Raw genomic sequence first — 24,229 nt, 5'->3', positions numbered from 1 at the left:
TGGCCACATCGAGGGCATCTTGAAACCCATCGTACAAGGTACACCCAGCTTCTGTCGCGACACGACGGACTTCCTACAGAAACTCAGCACTCATGGACCAGTTGAACCAGGAACATTCCTCGTCACAATGGATGTCTCGGCACTCTACACCAGCATCCCCCATGACGACGGCATTGCTGCAACAGCCTCAGTCCTCAACACCGACAACTGCCAATCTCCAGACGCAATTCTGCAACTCATCCGCTTCATTCTAGACCACAACGTCTTCACCTTCGACAACAAATTCTTCATCCAGACGCACGGAACAGCCATGGGGACCAAATTTGCACCTCAATATGCCAACATCTTCATGCACAAGTTTGAACAGGACTTCCTCACCACACAGGACTTTCAACCGATGCTATACACCAGATACATCGATGACATTTTTTTCCTTTGGACCCACGGCGAGACATCACTGAAACGACTACACGATGACATCAATAAGTTCCATCCCACCATCAAACTCACCATGGACTATTCTCCAAATTCAGTTCCATTCTTGGACACACTCGTCTCCATCAAGGACGGTCACCTCAGCACCTCGCTTTACCGCAAGCCCACAGATAATCTCACGATGCTCCACTTCTCCAGCTTTCACCCGAAACACATTAAAGAAGCCATCCCCTATGGACAAGCCCTCCGTATACCCAGGATCTGCTCAGACAAGGAGGAGCGCAACAGACACCTACAGATGCTGAAAGATGCCCTCGTACGAACGGGATATGGCGCTCGACTCATTGATCGACAGTTCCACTGCGCCACAGCAAAAAACCGCACCGACCTCCTCAGAAGACAAACACGGGACACCACTGACAGAGTACCCTTCGTCGTCCAGTACTTTCCTGGGGCGGAGAAACTACGACATCTTCTTCGCAGCCTCCAACACATCATCAGCGAGGATGGACATCTTGCCAAGGTCATCCCCACACCCCCACTACTGGCCTTCAAACAACCGCGCAACCTCAAACAAACCATTGTTTGCAGCAAATTACCCAGCCTTCAGAACAGCAACCACAACACCACAAAACCCTGCCAGGGTAATCTCTGCAAGACATGCCAGATCATCGACATGGACACCACCATTACACGTGGAAACACCACCCACCAGGTACGCGGCGCATACTCGTGCGACTCGACCAATGTAGTCTACCTCATACGCTGCAGGAAAGGATGTCCCGAAGCGTGGTACATTGGCGAGACCATGCAGACACTGCGACAACGAATAAACGGGCATCGTGCGACTATCAACAGGCAGGACTGTTCCCTTCCAGTTGGGGAACACTTCAGCAGTCAAGGACATTCAGCCTCTGATCTCCGGGTCAGCATTCTACAAGGAGGCCTTCAGGAGACGCGACAACGCAAAATTGCTGAGCAAAAACTTATAGCTAAGTTCCGCACGCATGAATGCGGACTCAACCGGGATCTGGGATTCATGTCGCATTACATTCGGCCCCCACCAACAAGCCTGGACTTGCAGAGGCCTACCGACTGAACTGGCTTGGGACAATTCACACCTCTTTAACCTGGAGTTACCTCTCTCTCTGCATCTTTGATGATTTGATTGCCTGCAGGTGCTCGCATTCCGGGGCATCTCTGACTGTGTCTATATAAACATTTCTGGAACAAGCCTTTCCATTCACCTGAAGAAGGAGCCGTGCTCCGAAAGCTCGTGTTTGAAACAAACCTGTTGGACTTTAACCTGGTGTTGTAAGACTTCTTACTGTTACTTTCTGACAACCTGGCCAGGACGTTTAGGCTTTACCAGCTTTGGGAACAGAAGTGGGCGGGTTTTAAGAATTGTGGTGCTGGCCTATTGCCAAATCCCTGCCTCAATCCTTCCCCGGGCCGTTTTCCCAGAGGGATGTAGGGGCTGGGGGTGTGGAGTGGCAGTGTGTGGTGAATGTAATATATAGATATATATGATAATTTACACTGTCTTTGAAAGCGCAGTAGCGCTATCCTACCACTAAGGGGAGTAGCTCTGAGAGTACTCAGGAACTTGTACTGGGCTCCACCCATGGCTCCGCCCATGACTCCTCCCCCTAGTGCAGCTGTATAAATACCCTTGTCCAGAGTCAGCCTGAGTTCACTAAGAGTTCATCAACGGGTAACAGGCTGGCTCTGAAGTAAGTCGATTAAAGCCTAGATTCATATCGGAAACACGTGTCTGGTGAATTGATGGTTCCATCAATTTAATCGACTTAAGAACAGTAAAGATCGATTATGGAATCAGCCCTCAAGCCTGGACGCCTGGAACTCGACCCGCAGGATGCAGAGGCTAAAGAAATCTTCTCCCACTGGATCCGCTGCTTCAAGGCCTACCTGGCAGAACCGAGCACAGCCGAAAGGACAGAGGAGCAGAAGCTAAGTCTACTGCACATGAGGGTGAGCCACAGAATCTCTGCGCAACTAAACTCGGCCAGTTCATATACTGCGGCGCTAGCAGTTCTCGATAAAATTTATGTAAGGCCTATTAATGAAGTTTACGCTCGCCATGTGTTCACGACTCGCCGTCAGCGGCCTACAGAATCACTTGCCGAATTTCTAAGGGAACTCAATAATTTATCCAATGACTGTAATTATCAAGCGGTTACCGTGGCTGAACACAGGGAACTTGCTGTACACAATGTTTTTGTAGCGGGCCTCAGGTCTAACTATGTGCGCCAACGACTGTTGGAAAAGGGGGCCCAGGACTTAGAAACGACTGTGGAAACTGCTACCACGATGGAGGTCTCCTTCCGCAGCCTTAACTCGTTCCCTGCGGATCCCGTGACCAAGTCATGGGCCCCCGACCAGCGACTCCCCCAGGCCTGTGCTACGCGGCCGCCCAGCCACCATGCTGCTCCAGCCAGCCACTATACTGCTCCAGCCAGCCACTATGCTGCTCCAGCCTGCCATTTCTGCGGCCAGAACCAGCATCCGCGGCAGCACTGCCCAGCCCGCAACGCGACCTGCAGCAGCTGCGGGCGAAAAGGGCATTACGCAAGAGTGTGCCTCGCTAAAAGGGCCCCAGCTTCCAACTCCCCAGCGGCACAAAGTAATCGCTCCCCTCACTCGCAGGCCTGCTGGGCCCGAAACGCTGCGGCCTATGCCCTGACTCCGCCCCCTCCAGCCACGTGCGATCCATGGGGGCCGCCATCTTGGAAAACCTCCACCACGCAGCCGGCCATGTGCGACCCATGGGGGCCGCCATCTTGGACGGCATCTTCCTCGTCGCCCGCCACGTGCGATCCACGGGACCGATCGGCATCTCCGCGCTCGGACAACTCTGCAGAAGAATTCGAATTCGACTATGAACTCAGAGGGCAGTCATCACGTGGCCACTCCAGCACAGCTGATCGAGCCGCCGACTACCCGCAACTCAGCGCAGAACTCAGAGGGCAGTCATCACGTGGCCACTCCAGCACAGCTGATCGAGCCGCCGACTACCCGCCACTCAGCGCGGTCACCCTGGACCAATCACGACCAAAGAATCTACGAAACTCGATGGCAGAGGTCCATATCAACGGGTACAAAACGCCATGCCTCTTCAACTCCGGGAGCACGGAGAGCTTCATACATCCAGACCTGGTAAGACGCTGTTCGCTCCCCATTTTCCCCGTGCAGCAAACTATCTCACTACAGTCAGACCATAAATAGATTTACGCTCCTTGACGCGTATCCCCTCCCCAGGATTGCAGACATGGTAAACCAGATCGCCCAGTACCGGCTCTTTTCCACGGTGGATCTGAAGTCTGCATTCCACCAGCTCCCAATCCGCCCGGAGGGCCGCCACTACACGGCATTCGAGGCCGATGGCCACCTCTTCCATTTCCTCCGGCTCCCTTTCGGCGTCACTAATGGGGTCTCGGTGTTCCAACAAGCAATGGACCGAATGGTGGACCAGTACGGGCTGTGGGCCACGTTTCTGTACTTGGACAACGTCACCATCTGCGGCTATGACCAGCAGGAACACAACGCCAAGCTGTGTAGGAAATAGTTACTCATTACAATTTTCCCAGAATTGGCAAATTAATATCCAGTGGGTGGGATTGACATCCCATTAAGGGCAGTGGGGGAACACTTGAAGCTAGAGGCATATGGGAGATGCTTCAGGCTGATCTGTGGAAGTCCCTACCGTGCAGAAGGAGGCCATTCAGCACATTGAGCCTGCACTGCCCCATCAAAAATGCATTCCACCTAGGTCCATTCCCCCTCCCATAACCCCGCACATTGAGCATGGACAACCAACCTAATCTTTGGACATGAAGGGGCAATTTAGCATGGCCAATCCATCTACCTGGACACCTTTGGACAGTGAGAAGAAACCGGAGCACCCGGATAGATGGGATGGGTATAGAGGGATACGGCACTCAGAGGCACTGAGGGTTTTGGCCAAGGATGGTATCATGACCGGTACAGGCTTGGTGGGCTGAACGGCTTTGACAAAGAGTCATCGGACTCAAAACGTTAGCTCTTTTCTCTCCCTACAGATGCTGCCAGACCTGCTGAGATTTTCCAGCATGTTCCCTTTTGTTTCAGATTCCAGCATCCGCAGTAATTTGCTTTTGGCCTGTTCCTGTGTTGTATTGTTCTTTAGCAGATATATTAATGGTATTCAAAAGGCATCTTGACAAATACATGGATAGGGTGAGTATAGAGGGATAGGGCACTAGGAAGTGCCAAGGGTTTTGGCCAAGGGTGGTATCATGGCCGGTGCAGGCCTAGACGGCCGAAGGGCCTGTTCCTGTGCTGTAGTGTTCTTTATTCTTTGAAATCCATGCAGATACGGGGAGAACGTGTGAACTCCACATAGACAGTCATCTAAGTCTGCAATTGAACCCGGGTCCCTGGTGCTGTGAGGCAGCAGTGCTAGTCACTGTGCCACCGTGGTGCCTGATAGCATTACCCGGATGCCATATCAGAAAAGTGAGGGCGAGAGCACCCCAAAATGGAGTGTGCTCTATCCAATCTGTTCAAATGTTAAATAATAAAAACTGATTCGGAAACCAGGGCCGGGATTTTCCCCTACCCGGCGGGGCAGGGGGTCCCAGCGTAGCGGAGTGGCGCCAACCACTCTGGTGTCGGGCCTCCCCAAAGGTGCAGAATTCTCCTCACCTTTAGGGGCTAGGCCCGCGCCGGAGTAGTTAGCGCCACGCCGACTGGCGCCAAAACCGGCGACAATGGCCTTTGACGCCCGCCGCCCGGCGTCTGGGCTGGCCGAAAGGCCTTCGCTGGTTCGCGCATGCGGCGGTACATCAGCGTCCGCTGACGTCACCACCGGCGCATGCGCGGTGGGGTGGTCTCTTCCGTCTCTGCCATGGTGGAGGCTGTGGCGGCAGCGGAAAAAAAAGAGTGCCCCCACGGCACTGGCCCACCGGCCGATCGGTGGGCCCCGATCGCGGGCCAGGCCACCGTGGGGGCACCCCCCTGGGTCCGATCGCCCCGCGCCCCCCCCCAGGAACCCGGGGGCCCGCTCGCGCCGCCAATCCCGCTGGCACCACAGGTGCTCCAATTCCCGCTGGCGGGAGAGGCCTATCAGCGGAGGGACTTCAGCCCATTTTAGGCCGGAGAATCGCTGCGGGGGGCATGCCGGTCGGCGCGGCGTGATTCCCGCTCCCGCTGATTCCCGGGTGGCGGAGAATTCCGGCCACGGCGGGGGCGGGATTTACGCCGGCCCCGGGCAATTCTCCGATCCTGTGGGAGTCGGAGAATTCCGCCCCAGGCCACCAATATGGAAACTCTCCATTAAGCAGACTGCCATGTGTATGATCGCTATGTTTATGTCAAAGGAAAGAGGAATGTAACATGGTGACAGTGTGATCTTTGAAGATTGATCTCAGAAAACAAGCCTTAATCCCTTCACATCCAGCAAAAAAAATGAGCTGGTGTTAAAGTGAAATAACTATGAAGTCTTTCATGTTCTGTAAGGTTATGCAGCTTTGTCGGAATTCTGCACACACTCTATCTTGGATCTGGTCCAGCAGGCATTGGGTTCCGGTAAGTTTGTTCAGATTTGGAAGAGTGTAATTAATAAACTTGTTGTGAAGTTTAGACAGGAACATAAATTAAACAGCAGACCGCAGGTGCTTTTAATTTATTTTGAATACCTCAGACAAGAGTATATATTCTAGTTGAAGCTATTTGAAAACTGATGTACCGTCAATTGCAGTCGCGACACGATGAAGAGCCAAACTGTGGCTTGAACCAGCTAGTTATTAGCCTAGTGGTCGACTACAGAGAAAGGCCGACCGCCGGGAACTCTGGGTACTTATACCCCGCCTCAGAGGCGGTGTCTACTTGCCTCTCGACCTATTGGTGAGCAGTCACATGACTAGTCCCAGCCAATTGGATGAGAGGCACATGACCAGCCAGAGCCAATGGGAAACCCATGCTCTGCACCAATGGCAGTGCTCGCATTCATACCACCACATTCACCCCTTGTGGAGAAAGAAGGCGGGGGGGGGTGTGTAAATGGAAGAGGGGGGGGGTGTCCGAGGACTGGTGGTATGAGCAGCGAAAATCGAGAAAGGTGGGTTGCCCACTGGCTCGTGGCGAAAAAACAATACTACTACTACTAACTTAAGGTGCAATAGAATAACAACAAAGTCCGAAAAAAATGTCCCATGGTCGCATCAGAGGGACACGATCAGCCTGTTGGGTGCCTGTGATGTTCTGGTGGACCGTCGTAGTGGAGCCGGTGACGTCGGGCCGATGGTCGTCCTTGCCTCCGGGAGCGTTGGTCGTAAATGTGTCTCCGTAACCCGGGCTGGTGGTGGAGACGCTGTAATCGGGGAAGAGGGGGCATGTGCGCTGGGTTCTGGGGGCGCGGGGGGCGCTGGGGGGAATTGGGGTTGGGGGGGAGGTGTTGTTGTAGGGGGAGAAGGCCGCATGCCGGCGGGTGCCAGGTCCCGAAGCGAGACCGTATCCTGCTGACCGTCGGGATACTCCACGTACGCATACTGCTGGTTGGCATGGAGTAACCGGACTCGCTCAACCAACGGGTCGGACTTGTGCACCCGCACATGCTTCCGGAGCAAGATGGGCCCGGGGGTGGCCAGCCAGGTCAGGAGAGGGGATTCTGAGGACGACTTCCTGGGGAAAACAAGAAGACGTTCATGAGGTGTTTGATTAGTGGTAGTACAGAGGAGAGACCGGATTGAATGGAGAGCATCGGGGATGACCTCTTGCCAACGGGGGATAGGGAGATCTCTGGACCGTAGGGCCAGCAGGATGGTCTTCCAAATGGTGCCATTCTCCCGCTCGACCTGACCGTTACCCCGGGGGTTATAACTGGTCGTCCTGCTAGAGGCTATGCCCCTGCTGAGCAGGAATTGACGCAGTTCATCGCTCATAAAGGAGGACCCCCGGTCGCTGTGGATGTACGCGGGGTAACCAAACAGGGAGAAGGTGGATAGGAGGGCCTTTCTGACAGTTGTTGTGGTCATGTCGGGACAGGGAATGGCGAAAGGGAAGCGGGAGTATTCGTCGATAACACTCAAGAAATATGTGTTACGGTTGTTGGAGGGGAGGAGACCTTTGAAGTCTATATTGAGACGTTCAAAGGGGCGGGATGCCTAGATCAGATGCGCTCGTTCAGGGCGGTAGAAGTGCGGTTTGCACTCGGCGCAGACGTGGCAGTCCCTGGTGACGGTCCTGACTTCCTCAATGGAGTAGGGCAGGTTGCAGGTCTTAATAAAGTGGTAAAAACGGGTGACCCCTGGATGGCAGAGGTCCGTGTGGAAGGAGCGGAGGCGGTCAATCTGCGCGCCGGCGCAGGTACCGCGGGATAGGGCATCGGGAGGCTCATTGAGCTTCCCAGGACGATACACGATATCGTAGTTGTACGTGGTCAACTCGATCCGCCACCGCAAGATCTTGTCGTTCTTGATCTTGCCCCTCTATGGATTATCGAACATGAAAGCTACTGACCGTTGGTCTGTGAGGAGGGTAAACCTCCTGCCGGCCAGATAGTGCCTCTAATATCGCACAGCTTCAACTATGGCCTGTGCCTCCTTTTCCACCGAGGAATGGCAGAGTTCGGAAGCGTGGAGGGTTCGTGAAAAGAAGGCCACGGGTCTGCCCGCTTGGTTCAGGGTGGCCGCTAGAGCAACTTCGGAAGCGTCGCTCTCGACCTGGAATGGGAGGGACTCGTCGATAGCATGCATCGTGGCCTTTGCGATATCCGCTTTGATGCGGCTAAAGGCCTGGCGGGCCTCCATCGACAGGGGAAAGGAGGTGGACTGGATGAGGGGGCGGGTTTTGTCAGCGTAATTGGGGACCCACTGGGCGTGATAGGAGAAGAAGCCCAGGCAGCGTTTGAGGGATTTAAGGGAGTTGGGGAGAGGGAGTTCCATCAGGGGGCGCATGCGTTCTGGATCGGGGCCTATCACTCCGTTACGCACTACGTAGCCAAGGATGGCTAGACGGTCGGTGCTAAACACGCACTTATCCTTATTGTAGGTTAAATTAAGGAGTTTTGCGGTTCGGAGGAATTTTTGGAGGTTGATGTCGTGGTCCTGCTGGTCGTGGCCGCAGATGGTGACGTTATCGAGATACGGGAAGGTGGCCCGTAAACTGTGCTTGCCGACCATTCGGTCCATCTCCCGTTGGAAGACCGAGACTCCATTTGTGACACCGAATGGAACCCTGAGGAAGTGGTAGAGGCGCCCATCTGCCTCAAACGCGGTGTACTTTCGATCACTCGCGCGGATGGGGAGCTGGTGGTAGGCGGACTTAAGGTCCACCGTGGAAAAGACTTTGTATTTCGCGATCCTGTTAACCAGGTCGGAAATACGGGGGAGAGGATACGCGTCCAGCTGCATAAACCTGTTGATGGTCTGACTGTAATCAATGACCATCCGGTTTTTCTCCCCAGTCTGAACTACCAGCACTTGGGCTCGCCAGGGACTGTTGCTGGCCTCGATAACTCCTTACTTAAGGAGCCTCTGGACCTCGGACCCAATGAAGGTCCGGTCCTGGGCACTGTATCGTCTGCTCCTAGTGGCGACAGGTTTGAGATTAGCAAACAAGGAAGGGGGGTCCATTTTGAGGGACGCGAGGCTGCAAACAGTAAGGGGGGGAATAGGGCCGCTGAATTGGAAAGTCAAGCTCTGCAGGTTGCACTGGAAATCCAGGCCCAAGAGTGCCGGAGCGCATAGATGGGGGAGGATGAGGAGTTTGAAGTTTTTGAAAAACCCTCCCCTAGACCGTGTGGTCCGCTATGCAGCATCCGGTGATTTGGACGGAGTGCGAACCCGAGGCCAATTCAATCTTATGTTTAACTGGATGGATGGGGAGCGCGCAGCGTCTTATCGCGTCGGGGTGGATGAAACTTTCCGTGCTCCCGTAGTCCAGCAGGCATCTCGTTTTGTGTCCGTTGAGCTGGATCGTTGTCATAGTCTTGGCGAGCGTGCGTGGTCGCGACTGGTCGAGTGTGATGGAAGCAAGTCATGGCGAGAGTTCCAGATCCTCCTCGGTGGCAGAGTAATCGCTGTCAGGGCCTTCCGTTTTAGCCCAAGATGGCGGCGCCCAGGACCCGCACGTGGAGCCGGGGCCCCAAGATGATGGCGCCCATGGCCTGCACATGGCGTCCGGTGCCCAAGATGGCGGCGCCCGTGGGAACCTCATGGCAGCTGGGGGCAGCGTCAGCGGCGTCTGCGGGCCGGTCGGGGCAGCTGGGAGTGAGGGTTGGGAGGACCGTGGGGCTGTTGCGGGGGCCGGGAGGTGGGCCGGAGATGTTGGTGCGTGGCGCTGGGCCCTAAGGGGGCCTGGGGGGGGGGGGGGGGGCGATCTGCAGTCGCTGCGCGGTACAGCAGCGACCGACTTGGTCTGGCAGACCACCGCGTAGTGGCCCTTCTTCCCGCAGCTCTTACACAGAGCAGAGCGGGCTGGGCAGCGCGGGCGGGGGTGCCTGGAGAGGCCACAAAAATAGCAGCGGGGCTCCGCTAGTTTGTCGGAGTGACCCACAGTGCAGGCCTGGGTGGGACGGGGTCCACGGAGGATGGGGGTGGCGCGTGCCATGAAGTCCAGGGGGTTGCTGCGCAGCCGGGGGCGTATGCGCGGGCGTTTAGGTCAGCAACCGCCAGGGAGGTTGCGAGGGTCCGTGCCTCAGCTAGGCTGAGGGCGTTCTTCTCCAGCAATCGTTGGCGGAGAGAGGAGGACTGCATGCCGGCAACGTAAGCATCTCTAAATAAAAGTTCCATGTGCTCAGTCGCCGAAACTTGGAGACAGGCGCACATTCTCCCTAGAGCTGTGCGGGCCTGGTAAAACTCGTTGAGTGACTCACCAGGGAACTGTTGTCTAGTCGTCAGGAGATGCCGTGCGTATACTTCGTTGACCGGCCGGAGAAAGTGTCCTTTGAGAATCTCCATGGCCGCATCATAATCACTTTCGTCCTCAATCATTGAATATACCACCCTGCCAATGCATGAGTGGAGGATGTGGAGTTTCTGCTCCTTGGTGGGCTTGCTGGCTGCAGTTGTCAGGTAACTATTAAAACACGCCTGCCAGTGTTTAAAGATTGCAGACGCATTTGCAGCATGCGGGCTGGTGCGGAGGCAGTCAGGCTTGATGCATAGCTCCATTCCAAAATTCTAGCTGATTAAATTGACGTACCATCAATAGGACTCGAGACACGATGAAGATCCAAACTGTGGCTTTAATCAGCTCGTTGTTAGCCCGGTGGTCGACTACAGAGAAAGGCCGACCGCCGGGAACTCTGAGGCGGGGTCTACTTGCCTCTCGACCAATTGGTGAGCAGTCGCATGACTAGTCCCAGCCAATCGGACGAGAGGCACATGACCAGCCAGAGGCAATGGGAAACCCATGCTCTGCACCAATGGCAGTGCTCCCATTCATACCACCACAAAAACATTGAAAACTGGTCTCGGAAGAATGAATGTATCCAGTAACAGCTCCTAACTGCCAGAAGAAAACTATAAAAAAGGTTTTTTTCACTCTTTGCTTTAATCTTTGAAGCCTGGAGCTATTTTCCCAACCAACCAAAGTCACTGCTTTGTGGGTGGCGCTTTGAGTTAATCCCGGGGGTGGGGGGGGGGGGGGGGGGGGGGGGGGGGGGGGGGGTGGGGTGGGGGGTGGAATCGGAAAGAGCACAACAGCGCAACCAATGCAGCCATGCAGCAACCTTTGACCGTCTAACACAGTGACCACTAAAGGCACAGAAATGCAGAGGTTAATTAACTCTAAAGGAGGAAACTTGCATAGCTGTGAAAAGATCCAGATAGCATTAGAAATCCTGTAAAAAGCTAACAAATGACCATAACATTTCCAGCACTCAAGAGATCCATTGCTTTCCAATTTATTTTTTTCCAACAATGTATTGAGATGTGTTTTCTGAACCGCTACAGACTGAATACCTCAGGTCTGTCCGTTGATGATCTGAAAAATCTAAACAAAATGTAGTCAGCACTCAAAGATCAATTGAAATGAAATGAAATGAAAATCGCTTATTGTCACGAGTAGGCTTCAATGAAGTTACTGTGAAAAGCCCCTAGTCGCCACATTTCGGCACCTGTTCGGGGAGGCTGGTACGGGAATCAAACTGTGCAACTGGCCTGCTTGGTCTGCTTTAAAAGCCAGCGATTTAGCCCAGTGAGCTAGACCAGCCCCGAGCAATTCAAGTGAAGTTCAACTTCATATGTATTAAGCAACAACTAACAAAGACCATTCATCAATTCCTAAGTAGATGCAGAGACAAGGTGCATGATTGCAACTTTACAGTGGTTGAGGTGGCCGACAGAATAATCAAACTTGTCATGCCGCCTACTCCAATGGAAGCATTGCAAAAAGGCATCTTGGGCCAACTCAAAGTGGTCCTAAAAGGATATGCATGTGAGGAACCATACTAATGGACAGAGTCTACAGGCTAGGTGTAATTTGTCCACCATTGGCATGATAGCCAATACAATCCAGCCTTGTAAGCAATGTATGTTGTATGGTTTCATACGTGCACTAAGAACTTGCCCAATCTTCAAAGATATATGCAAGGTATGTGGCACCAGAGGACATTGGAAGCACCAATGCCAGTTTATGATTTATTTCATGTTTTACTATGTAAGTACTACTTTATTCCTTTTCGCTTATTTAAAAATGAACTTTGCTGGATCAAAAGATGGTGGCCACAAGTCACCTGATGTATGTGCTTGTAAGATGAGCACCAAGGCATTATATAGATTGTGCTGGCAACATTCCCCGGCATGTTGCTCATGGAATCCCACTGGGCTTGACAAGGTCCATTTCAAAATGGAATTATTGAAAGGAAATGGACGTCATTTGCATCCCTATAGGCTTTCCTCTTTAGTAGAGGCCTAGGGTCTACTTTGCTTAAAAGGGGTGCTTACCTTCGACTTTATCTAAGCAGATATCTTTTATGAAATGTTTGTAGTTTTACCATTAACTGTATGTATTATTATGTGTACAAATTTTCTTTTCTGTTTTCAACTAATGCTTAAATTTAATATTTAAAATCTCCAAATGTGGTTTGAAATTGTTACTCCTGGCTTTAGTGCAGACATCTCCTCATTATAAAACACAAATTGCACATTGTTGCGATAACGTGTCCCAAATTCATCCCAGTCCATCACATGAACCTGCCTCCCATCCATTGACTCCATTTACACTTCCCGCTGTCTGGGGAAAGCAGGCAGCATAATCAGTGACCCCTCCCACTCGGCTTACTCACTCTTCCAACTTCTTCCATCGGGCAGGAGATACAAAAGTCTGAGAACACACACAGACTCAAAAACAGCTTCTTCCCCACTGTTCCCAGACTCTTAAACGGCCTTCTTATGGACTGACCTGATTAACACTACACCCCTGAATGCTTCATCCGATGCTGGTGTGATGTACTTACATTGAGTACATTGTTTTGCCTATTATGTATTTTCTTTTTCTTTTCTTTTCATGTACTTAATGATCTGTTGAGCTGCTCGTAGCAAAATACTTTTCACTGTACCTCGGTACATGTGATAATAAACCAATCCAATCCAATTTCCCATTTGGGATTTGAGCAGCCCTGAAATTACCACTGTCCATCACACTGCATGCGCACACACGGGATCCAGATCAGAATAGTGCACCTTTACAGGTTATAGATAATTCAATCTCTCATTCACATTGTCCAGTCTCACATGCGGCAGGCCTTTGGTTTCTTGAATGGACTTGGTGATGTAAAGTTGAAGTTGGGTATTGTAAAGCGAAGTGTTGACAGACGTTTATGAGGTTTCTTGTCATCAAGTATCTACCAGATTGATTCTCAGGTGAACTTTTACACTGGCTAATTACTTTGGTTGCTTAATGACCTGCCGCTAGTTTCAGAGTCTGGTTCTCAGACTGGTTTGATGACCAATGCTTCTGATAAATCTGCTGGATCATGGGATAATAATGGTTCAGTCCCCGAGAAAAGTTTTGATCACGTGACCACCTGGTTAATACTTGAGGCCCACCCAGACTAGTTTGGATGGGGGAGGCCATTGTCATACAATGGGGAGTTGATAATTGCCATTGTGTTTGGATCTTCCCTTTTGTTCAGTCTGAAATATCGAGACAGGCAGCCTGGTAGCTCAGTTATGTTTAGGTGTTGACCCACCCTTACACAATGAGATGTGTGAATTACGCAGATGGATGTGAGATGCCCTCACCTATGTCTCTGTTTAATTAGGTATTCGCCAGAGACCTGATACTGCCTGCAGTCCAAATAGAACATAGAACATTACAGCGCAGTACAGGCCCTTCAGCCCTCGATGTTGCGCCGACCTGTGAAACCACTCTAAAGCCCATCTACACTATTCCCTTATCATCCATATGTTTATCCAATGACCATTTAAATGCCCTTAATGTTGGCGAGTCCACTACTGTTGCAGGCAGGTTATTCCATGCCCTTACTACTCTCTGAGTAAAGAACCTACCTCTGACATCTGACCTATATCTATCTCCCCTCAATTTGAAGCTATGTCCCCTCGTGCTCACCACGTGCTCCCCTCACCATCCAAGGAAAAAGGCTCTCACTGTCCACCCTATCTAATCCTCTGATCATCTTGAGTGCCTCAATTAAGTCACCTCTTAACCTTCTTCTCTCTAACGAAAACAGCCTTAAGTCCCTCAGCCTTTCCTCATAAGATCTTCCCTCCATACCAGGCAACATCCTGGTAAATCTCCTCTGCACCCTTTCCAATGCTTCCACATCCTTCCTATAACGCGGCGACCAGAACTGCACGCAATACTCCAAATGCGGCCGCACCAGAGTTTTGTACAGCTGCAACATGATCTCATGGCTCCGAAGCTCAATCCCTCTGTCAATAAAAGCTAACACACAGTATACCTTCTTAACAACCCTATGAACCTGAGTAGCAACTTTCAGGGATCTATGTACATGGACACCGAGATCTCTCTACTCATCCAAACTACCAAGAATCTTACCATTAGCCCAGTACTCTGTCTTCCTGTTACTCCTTCCAAAATTAATCACCTCACACTTTTCTGCATTAAACTCCATTTGCCACTTCTTAGCCCAGCTCTGCAGCTTATCTATGTCCCTCTGTAAGCTGCAACATCCTTCCGCACATCCGCAACTCCACCGACTTTAGTGTTATGGTAATTAACGACCTTTGAGTCACATCCCGTGAGCAGGTAGTGAGGAATGTAAATGGCCATTTGAAACAAGGGGCGGGATTCCCCGACCACCTGCCGGGTTAGAGAATCGCCCGGGGCCAGCGTCAATCCCGTCCCGCCATGTCCAGAATTCTCCGCCCCCCCGAGATTTGGCGGGAGTGGGAATTGCGCCACGCTGGTCGGCGGGCCCCCCGCGCCGGTTGGTGGGTCCCCTATGGCAATTCTCCGGCCCACGATGGGCTGAAGTCCCGCCGCTGACTAGCCTCTCTCGCTGGCGTGGATTAAACAACCTACCTGACCGGCGAGATTGGCGGCGCGGACGGGCGCCGGGGTCCTGGGGGGGCGCGGGCCGGTCTGACTCCAGGGGGTGCCCCCATGGTGGCCTGGCCCGCGATCGGGGCCCACCGATCGACGGGCAGGCCTGTGCCGTGGGGGCACTCATCATGGTCTTCACTATGGCGGAGGCGGAAGAGACCCCCTCCCCTGTGCATGCGCCGGTATCACGTCAGCAGCTGCTGACGCTCCGGCGCATGCGCGAACTTACGCCGGCCTGCGAAGTCCTTTCGGCCCCGGTGGCGTGGCCCCTCAATGTGAGGGCTTGGCCCCTAAAGGTGCGGAGACCTTTGGGGCGGCTCGACGCCGGAGTGGTTCACGCCACTCCAACACGCCGGGACCCCCCGCCCCACCGGGTAGGGGAGAATCCCAGCCAAATTCTCAAATGTTATATCAAGGAACAGAATTAGACAGCAATTATAAGTGCAATTGATGTGCAGCGGTTGGTGCTTGGGAGTATATGCGGATATAATGTAGGAATGGAGTGTCTACAGTAATTGTTAAGCTGCAGAAGTGTCAAGAAGTCACAAGAAGTCACAAGATTCGATGAACTTTCTGAACACCTTCTTTATATTCAATATTTAAAAGTATTGAGTGAAAGTTTGTAATATTATGTACCTGTACTGAGCATCGCAAGGTGACAATGCCACCCTGTTTCTCACAGGGAAAGGAGTACAGTGAGGAAGCACTGTTTCAATCAATACCACTGGCACCCCACATAACGTAGAGGTCAGGGTGGAACAGTGATGGTCACTGGGCGCTAGTCGGCATCAGCCATGTGGGGTAGAAGGACCACCACAGGTTGAATCAGAAGGACAATGGTGAGTTTGATAGGCAGAGTGCTGATGCAATGGTGAGAGCTGATGACAATGGCTAGGGGCATGGAGGAGACCATCTACAACTTTGCCTGTGTTTTGATGCAGAACCTGAAATCCACATCGTCCAGCATGGTGAGGCTGGGGCTGGCTAATTCCATCCAGCAACCTATGGAGCTCAATATCATGCAGCACCTGATGATTGAGGTTGCAGCTGCCACTGCAGACATAGCTACTTCTGTTGAATGCCAAAATGTTGTCATGGAAACTCAAGCATGGAATCAGGGTGATTCTGGTCTCCTCAGATGAAAGGGGCTTTCAAAGTGTCTCCGATGTCCATTGATCTGTTCTCCAGCAGATCACTGGGCTGAATGAATAGACACAGTAGGGTACTGGCATAGGTATCATGGAGAAGCAGATTACTGGCTTCTTCTGGCAGCTAGCATTCCTGCTTCCTCTCCTGCCATGTGATCACTGCCCTTGCACAGACAGTGACCCAAGCCGGGAATCGAATCTGGGTCCCTAAAGCTGTGAAGCAACAATGCTAACCACCGTGCCACTTATGATAATGGAGTCTCAGGCATCCCAGGTATGTATCTCCTGCGTACTTTCAGTCGGCATCCACTTTGGTTGTTTCTGACACTCAGGATGCAATTGAGCACTTGTATGGTTGTGAGAAAAAATTACATTTCTCAATATTTTTTTCAACATCACTGGTGTGTGAGTATAGGTGTGACTGGTTCGATTTAACTGAAGACAGTTAGACTGAAAGCGTCAAACCATCAGTAAGGGGTAGGTGTGAAGGCTAATGATTGAACTGGAAATGAACAGAGCTGAGATGGGATTCCAAGAGACAACATTAATAGGTATTTACATTAGGCAGATGAGAGAAGTGATTTAAAGTTAATTGTTGTATTTCAAAAGAAACATATATAATTCGGAGATTGCAAATGTGTGAGGCAAAGTAGTAAATTTACTTTTATGAAAAAGAGTGCCCATAAAGTCACATTAAATATTGGTAAATTCTAGAAGGAGGAACTTCTGAAGGACTGCAGAAACAATAGAGTGAAAGGTAAAAGAGAAAAAGACATATATAGAGAGAGTTATTTTTATTCGTTCGTGGAATGTGGGCATCGCTGGCTGGACCAGCATTTATTGCCCTTGAGGGGGCAGTTAAGAGTCAACCACATTGCTGTGGGCCAGAGGTTATTCCTTGTCACCTCGTAGCCCACTGTGCACTTGTATGTGGGCTGAGATCTGCAGACTATCTCATTACTGGGCAGCACGGTAGCACAAGTGGATAGCACTGTGGCTTCACAGTGGCAGGGTCCCAGGTTTGATTCCCCGCTGGGTCACTGTCTGTGCGGAGTTTGCACATTCTCCCTGTGGGTTTCCTCCGGGTGCTCCGGTTTCTTCCCACAGTCCAAAGATGTGCAGGTTAGGTGGATTGTCCATGATAAATTGCCCCTCGTGACCAAAAGGGATAGGAGGGGTTATTTGGTTACAGGGATGGGGTGGAAGTGAGGGCTTAAGTGGGTCGGTGCAGACTTGATGGGCCGAATGGCCTCCTTCTGCACTGTATGTATGTTCTATGTTATATGTTCTACTAAAGCACCATGACAGCTCTCTGGCCAAGGATAATTCACCTGCATCTGTGTGCTGCCAGTGGTTCTACACAAGTTACACAATTTATTTCCTGAGCACATCCATGCTTAAATGTCATTTATGTGGAATCTCTGGTTCCCTGAACCATTGGGTGTTTCACAATCCTGTTGAATCATAGAGCTCTCTGCCTCTGATCTTTTCAGGCCGTATGGATTGGTGTTGGCATTTCTCAGAACATACTGAGCTGCAGAGACTTCCCTTATATCAAAGTGTACAGAGGCTTGTGATATGTAACGGATAACACCTGTACAATTCTGAAGATTCTAATTGCATTAAAAATTAAGTGCGGTGGTGTCCTAGGCTTTGAAGTCTGAGTCTTCATCCATGAGTCTAGAGATTTCTGCGGCGACCTCCTTGGTAAAGCGTAGTCTGCTTGCACACCATTGTGAATGGAGGAGTATTGTTTTCTGAACATCCTGGTTGGATAGGACCTGCCACCCTCTCTCTTCCAGCAGCGAGTGCTGCTCAGCCTGGCCTCATTTACTCCTGCCATCCCTCCTCCAAGGGCCTCCCATCCAAGTGTAGTTGGGTAATCTCAATCAACAAGCAGACAGTGAAACCTTTAGATAGCGCTTGCCATCCTCACCAATGACTTCTTCATTCCTGCTCAACTGGTTGCATTTAGGAAAAGTTGTTAATTGCAGAGTGAGCCAGCAGAAACGCCATGCAGCTTCTTAAATGGGCATTAGCATCGAATTTAATTGATAATCAGAGGCTTAACTAACCTCAAACTGGTCATTTTTTGTGGGCTGAAGATGGAGTAACCTGGCCATGCAGCTCAAGGTCCCACCTTCGTCTCCACTAAGGCTCTTCAGCACCTAGGCACACTGCAGCAAGGGAAATGACCCCCCCTTAGTAAATGCAAGTTGTCGCTGTTGCCTTACCCAAGTACATATCAATAACAATAACAATCTTTATTGTCGCAAGGAGGCTGACATTAACACTGCAATAAAGTTACTGTGAAAAGCCCCTAGTTGCCTCATTCCGGCGCCTGTTTGGGTAGACAGAGGGAGAATTCAGAATGTCCAAATTACCTAACATCACGTCTTTCACGACTTGTGGGAGAAAACCGGAGCACCCGAAGGAAACCCACGCAGACCCAGGCAGACTCCGCACAGACAGTGACCCAATCCGGGAATCAAACCTGGGACCCTGGCGCTGTGAAGCAACAGTGCTAACCACTGTGTTGCCGTACCGCCCTAGAATTCAAAGTAATGTTACTGTTTTCATTTTCTCACAATTAGCTGCCAATTATCATTCAATCAACTTGCAAAGGTTATCAGTGTTTATGTGCAGTTATTGTCAATGTATCAATTGCATGTTTTGTCCCTAACAGCTACTTCTGGCAACAAAAAAAACATTGAGAATAACCTCCCCCTTTCCCTATGAAGTCCACAGTATGTTTGAAAAATAAGCAAGGGTTCATGGGAGTGATTTCACAGCCCTGGGATTCATTCCTGCTGTTAATGATTTCAGCTGAACTGCTCATTAAGATTGCCACATTGTCATCATCACATACAATATCCATTACACTGGAAAGGGGAACTGCAGATTTAATCAAACAATGGTGATTTCCATTTGCTGCTGATTGAAAGATTATTATATGTTGCACGTTTAATTGTGTGCCATACCAGACAGTATTTATATTTTATACTTTCTTAGCTTCAAAGTAAGATTTAATTGTAACTGTTTCATTCTTTGATCCTATCTTCTTGTGAAGATCATCCACACCCTCGCTGGCTTTAAGCCGGTGGCATTGGCATCAGTTCCTCTTGAACAACATCTTTTATGTTTCCTGCTCAACTAGGCGCTAGATACAACGGTGCTTTCTCTGCCCAGAGGTAGGATGCAGTAATGTTGGCTCTTGACAAAGCTTGCACTGAATTGTAATTCACATACTTCTCAGCAGCTTTCACTTTGAAAGAAACATGTTTAGGCAACGCTTTATGGTAATTAACGACCTTTGAGTCACATCCCGTGAGCAGTTAGTGAGGAATGTAAATGGCCGTTTGAAACAAGTTCTCAAATGTTATATCAAGGAACAGAATTAGACAGCAATTATAAGTGCAATTGATGTGCAGCGGTTGGTGCTTGGAAGTATATGCGGATATCATGTAGGAATGGAGTGTCCACAGTAATTGTTAATCTGCTGAAGTGTCTGAAATTTCTTCTTCATTTCCTGTCTCTTCGATTGGGTGATTTCAAGAGACAAGTGAAATGTTACTGTACACAACTCCTGCCGTCACTTACGGCTATCATCATCATCTTACATGAGGATTTCAGTGCCAAGCTCTATTCATGTGCTTCTTGTCTTCCAGATTTAGAGCTTTCCATATTATGAATTGGCCATCGCAGACGATGGGTTCAACTTCTCCATTTGTCACAGGTTGAAAGGAGTTACTCCCCAAAAAAACCCCATGGCCTCTTCCTCGTGCTGGGTTAATTGCTGATCCGCAACAGATCGTCTCCACCTGTAATCGTCCTTAGTCCAGAATAGTGTGCCAACGTCTCCCGCAGGAAGAATTCATGAGTCTGGAAGTATCAACAGCATTCTCAGGTTTTTATTTCCATGACAATCCACGTTGAACGATTGTCATGAAAGAGTTGATGCGACAGGGTGGCACAGGGGCGGCCCATCAAGTCTGCACCGGCCCTTATAAAGAGAACCCTACTCCACACCTCCACCCTATCCCCGGAACCTAGTAATCCCACATAACCTTTTTGGACACTATGGGGAAATTTTGCATGGCCAATCCACCTAACCCACACATCTTTGGACTGTGGGAGGAAACCGGAGCAACCGGAGGAAACCCACGAGACACGGAGAGAAAATGCAAACTCCATACAGTCACCCAAGACCGGAATTGAACCCGGGTCCCTGGAGCTGAGAGGCAGCAGTGCTAACCAGTGTGCTACTGTGCCGCCCAGAAGGGGTAAATGGGGTATTTTCAAGTTGGAAGGCGGTGACTGGTGAAGTGCCACAAGGATCAGTGCTGGGGCCTGTGGTAGTCACCATTGTTGTATATACTGCATACGAGGGTATTACGGGAAGGCCCCTGTACTACAAGTATGGGGGTAGATCCCTGCCTGCTGATTCTACCCAGTAGGCAGAGTATAAATGTGTGGGCTCTCGGAGCTGCAGCCATTTCGGCAGCAGCTGTGGGAGGCTACACATCTCTGCGTAATAAAGCCTCGATTCCTTACTACTCTCGTCTCGTCGTAATTGATAGGGCATCAATTTATTACGCACAGATTTTTAAACTATGGATCTCCGCATCAAGCCTGATCGCCTGCAGCTGCGCCCTCAAGCTGACAACGCCAAGCCGGCCTTCGCACATTGGCTAGCTTGCTTCGAGGCTTACATAGGATCTGCGACTGAACCACACTCAGAGGCACAGAAGCTCCAGATCCTCTACACGCGGCTGAGCTCAGACATCTTCCCCCTCATCCGGGGCGCACCGACATACGCTGAGGCCATGGCACTACTGGAGGAGAACTACACGCAGCAGACCAACAAAATCTACGCCAGGCACCTCCTCTCCACGCTGCATCAACTCCCCAGTGAGTCTATGGAAGATTCTGGCGTGCCCTGCAACTCCTAGTGAGAGACTGCGATTGTCAGGCCGTCTCGGCCTCTGAACATTCGGACCTGCTACTTAGAGATGTGTTCGTTACAGGCATAGAGTCGGCCAACATCCGCCAGCAACTCTTAGAAGGGGCTACCCTCGACCTCGCGGCGACCAAGAAACTAACGCTCTCGCTCACAGTCGCCTCATGCAATATTCAAGCGTATGCCCCCTGACCGCGCGGCCCACCCCTCCTGGACATTGTAGACCCTGCAGCAAACACCCTATCGTGCACCCCGTCAGCGACCTCCCCCAGCCAACCCCAGGCCTGCGCCACGTGGCAACCACACAATCCCGGGGGACGCAAGTGCTACTTCTGCGGACAGTCAAAACACCACCGACAACGCTGCCCGGCACAGACCGTGCTCTGCAAGGCCTGCAGTAAGAAAGGACACTTTGCTGCTGTGTGCCAGGCCCGCTTGGTCGCCGCTGTTGCCCCGACACCCCCCATGTGCGACCTGTGGGCACCGCCATCTTCTTCGCCGCAGACCTCATGCGGCCCGTGGGCACCGCCATCTTCCTCACCTCAGACCACGTGCGGCCAGTGGGCGCCGCCATCTTACTTGCCACCTTGCTCGCCTCACACATGCGGCCTGTGGGCGCCGCCATCTTGCCTGCCTCAGGACACGTATGTGCAGCCCGTGGGCACAGCCACCTTCCCCGCCTTAGGATTCCTGCTCGCCAGACACCTCATTGGGCCGCTCATTGCCTGTGACCGCTGCCGACCAGCCACGTTTGGCCTCCGTCACGATCGACCAGACACAACCGCACAACCTCGCGACCACGTCGACGACAGTGAAGGTCGACGGGCACAAGTTTTCCTGCCTTCTGGACTCCGGGAGCACTGAGAGCATCATCCACCCCGATACGGTAAGGCGCTGCTCCCTCACGGTCCACCCCACCAACCAGAGAATCTCCCTGGCCTCCGGATCCCACTCCATGGCGATCCAGGGTACTGCACTGCCACCCTCACCATCCAGGGCGTAGAGTTCAGCGGCTTCCGCAACTACGTCTTCCCCAACCTCTGCGCTGCCTTGCGACTCGGCCTGGACTTCTAGTGCAACCTCCAGAGCCTAACCTTGAAATTTGGCGGGCCCCTACCAGCCCTTACTGTATGCGGCCTCACGACCCTTAAGGTCGACCCACCCTCCCTGTTTGCAAACCTCACCCCGGATTGCAAACCCATCGCCACCAGGAGCAGACGGTACAGTGCCCAGGACAGGACCTTCATCAGGTCAGAGGTCCAGCGGCTGCTGTGGGAAGGTATTATTGATGCCAGCAACAGCCCCTGGAGAGCCCAAGTGGTACTTATGAAAACTGGGGAGAAAAACAGGATGGTTGTTGACTACAGTCAGACCATCAATCGGTACACGCAGCTCGACGCGTACCCCCTCCCTCGCATATCTGATATGGTCAATCAGATTGCACAGTGCCGTGTTTTCTCGACAGTGGACCTGAAATCCGCCTACCACCAGCTCCCCATTGGCAAGATGGACCGGCAGTACACCATATTTGAAGCGGACGGCCGCCTTTACCATTTCCTTCGGGTTCCCTTCGGCGTCACTAACGGGGTCTCGGTCTTCCAACGGGAGATGGACCGAATGGTTGACCGGTACGGGCTGCGGGCCACTCTCCCGTACCTGGACAACGTCACCATCTGCGGCCACGACCAGCAGGAGCACAACACTAACCTTTTCAAATTCCTCCACACCGCCAAACTCTTTAACCTGACGTACAACTAGGAGAAGTGTGTGTTCAGCACGGACTGATCAGCCATCCTCGGCTATGTGGTCCAGAACGGAGTCCTAAGGCCTGACCCCGATCGCATGCACCCCCTCATGGAACTCCTCCTCCCCCACTGCCCCCAGGCCCTCAAACGATGCCTGGGGTACTTCTCGTACTACGCCCAGTGGGTCCCTAACTATGCGGACAAGGCCCGCCCATTCATTCACTCCTCCATTTTCCCACTAACGGCCGAGGCTCACCAGGCCTTCAACCGTATCAAGGCCGACATCGCCAACGCCGCGATGCACGCGGTCGACGAGACGGTACCCTTCCAAGTCGAGAGCAATGCATCAGACGTCGCTCTGGCCGCCACCTTCAACAAGGCAGGCGGGCCCATTGCATTCTTTTCCCGCATCCTCCATGCCTCCAAAATCCGGCACTCCTCTGTCGAAAAGGAGGCCCAAGCCATCGTAGAAGCTGTGCCGCGTTGGAGGCATTACCTGGTGTGGTCCAGGCTTGCACTCGGCACAGACCTGGCTGTCTCTGGTGACTGTCCGTACTTCCTCGACGGAGTAGGGCAGATTGAGGGATTTGATTAGATGGTACAAGCGAGTGACCCCTGGATGGCAAAGGCTCTCGTGCAAGGCACGGAGCTGGTTCACTTGTGCGCTGGCACATGTACCTCGGGAGAGGGCGTCTGGGGGCTCGTTGAGCTTGCCGGGCCAAGATCTCGTAGTTGAAGGTGGAGAGCTCGATTCTCCACCGCAAGATTTTGTCATTCCTGATCTTGCCCCGCTGCGTGTTGTTGAACATGAAGGCTACCGACCGTTGGTCAGTGAGGAGAGTGAATCTCCTGCTGGCCAGGTAATGCCTCCAGTGCCGCACCGCTTCAATGATTGCCTGGGCCTCCTTTTCAACAGAGGAATGCCGAATATCGGAGGCGTGGAGGATGCGTGAAAAGAATGCCACGTGTCTGCCGGCCTGATTCAGCGTGGCGGCAAGGGCGACATCTGAAGCGTCGCTTTCTACTTAGAAAGGCAGTGTCTCGTCTACTGCGTGCATCCCGGCCCTGGCTATGTCAGATCGAATGCAGGCGAAGGCCTGTTGTGTCTCGGCCGAGAGGGGAAAATGTTTGGACTGGATAAGTGGGCGGGCTTTGTCCGTGTATTGTGGGACCCACTGGGCGTAATAAGAAAAGAACCCAAGGCAGCGTTTGAGGGCCTTGGGGGAGGGGGAGCTCCATGAGGGGGTGCATGCGTTCGGGGTCGGGGTCGGGCCCCAGTAGTCCGTTTTGGACTACGTAGCCGAGAATGGTTAAGCGGTCTGTGCGGAACACACACTTCTCCTTGTTGTACGTGAGATTAAGGAGCGATGCGGTGTGGAGGAATTTAGAAAGGTTGGCATCATGGTCCT

This window comes from Scyliorhinus canicula, chromosome 2 (genome assembly GCF_902713615.1).
Source record: "Scyliorhinus canicula chromosome 2, sScyCan1.1, whole genome shotgun sequence".
NCBI lineage: Eukaryota > Metazoa > Chordata > Chondrichthyes > Carcharhiniformes > Scyliorhinidae > Scyliorhinus > Scyliorhinus canicula.
The sequence above is the reverse complement of the archived record's forward strand: the minus strand, read 5'-3'. Positions refer to the sequence as shown.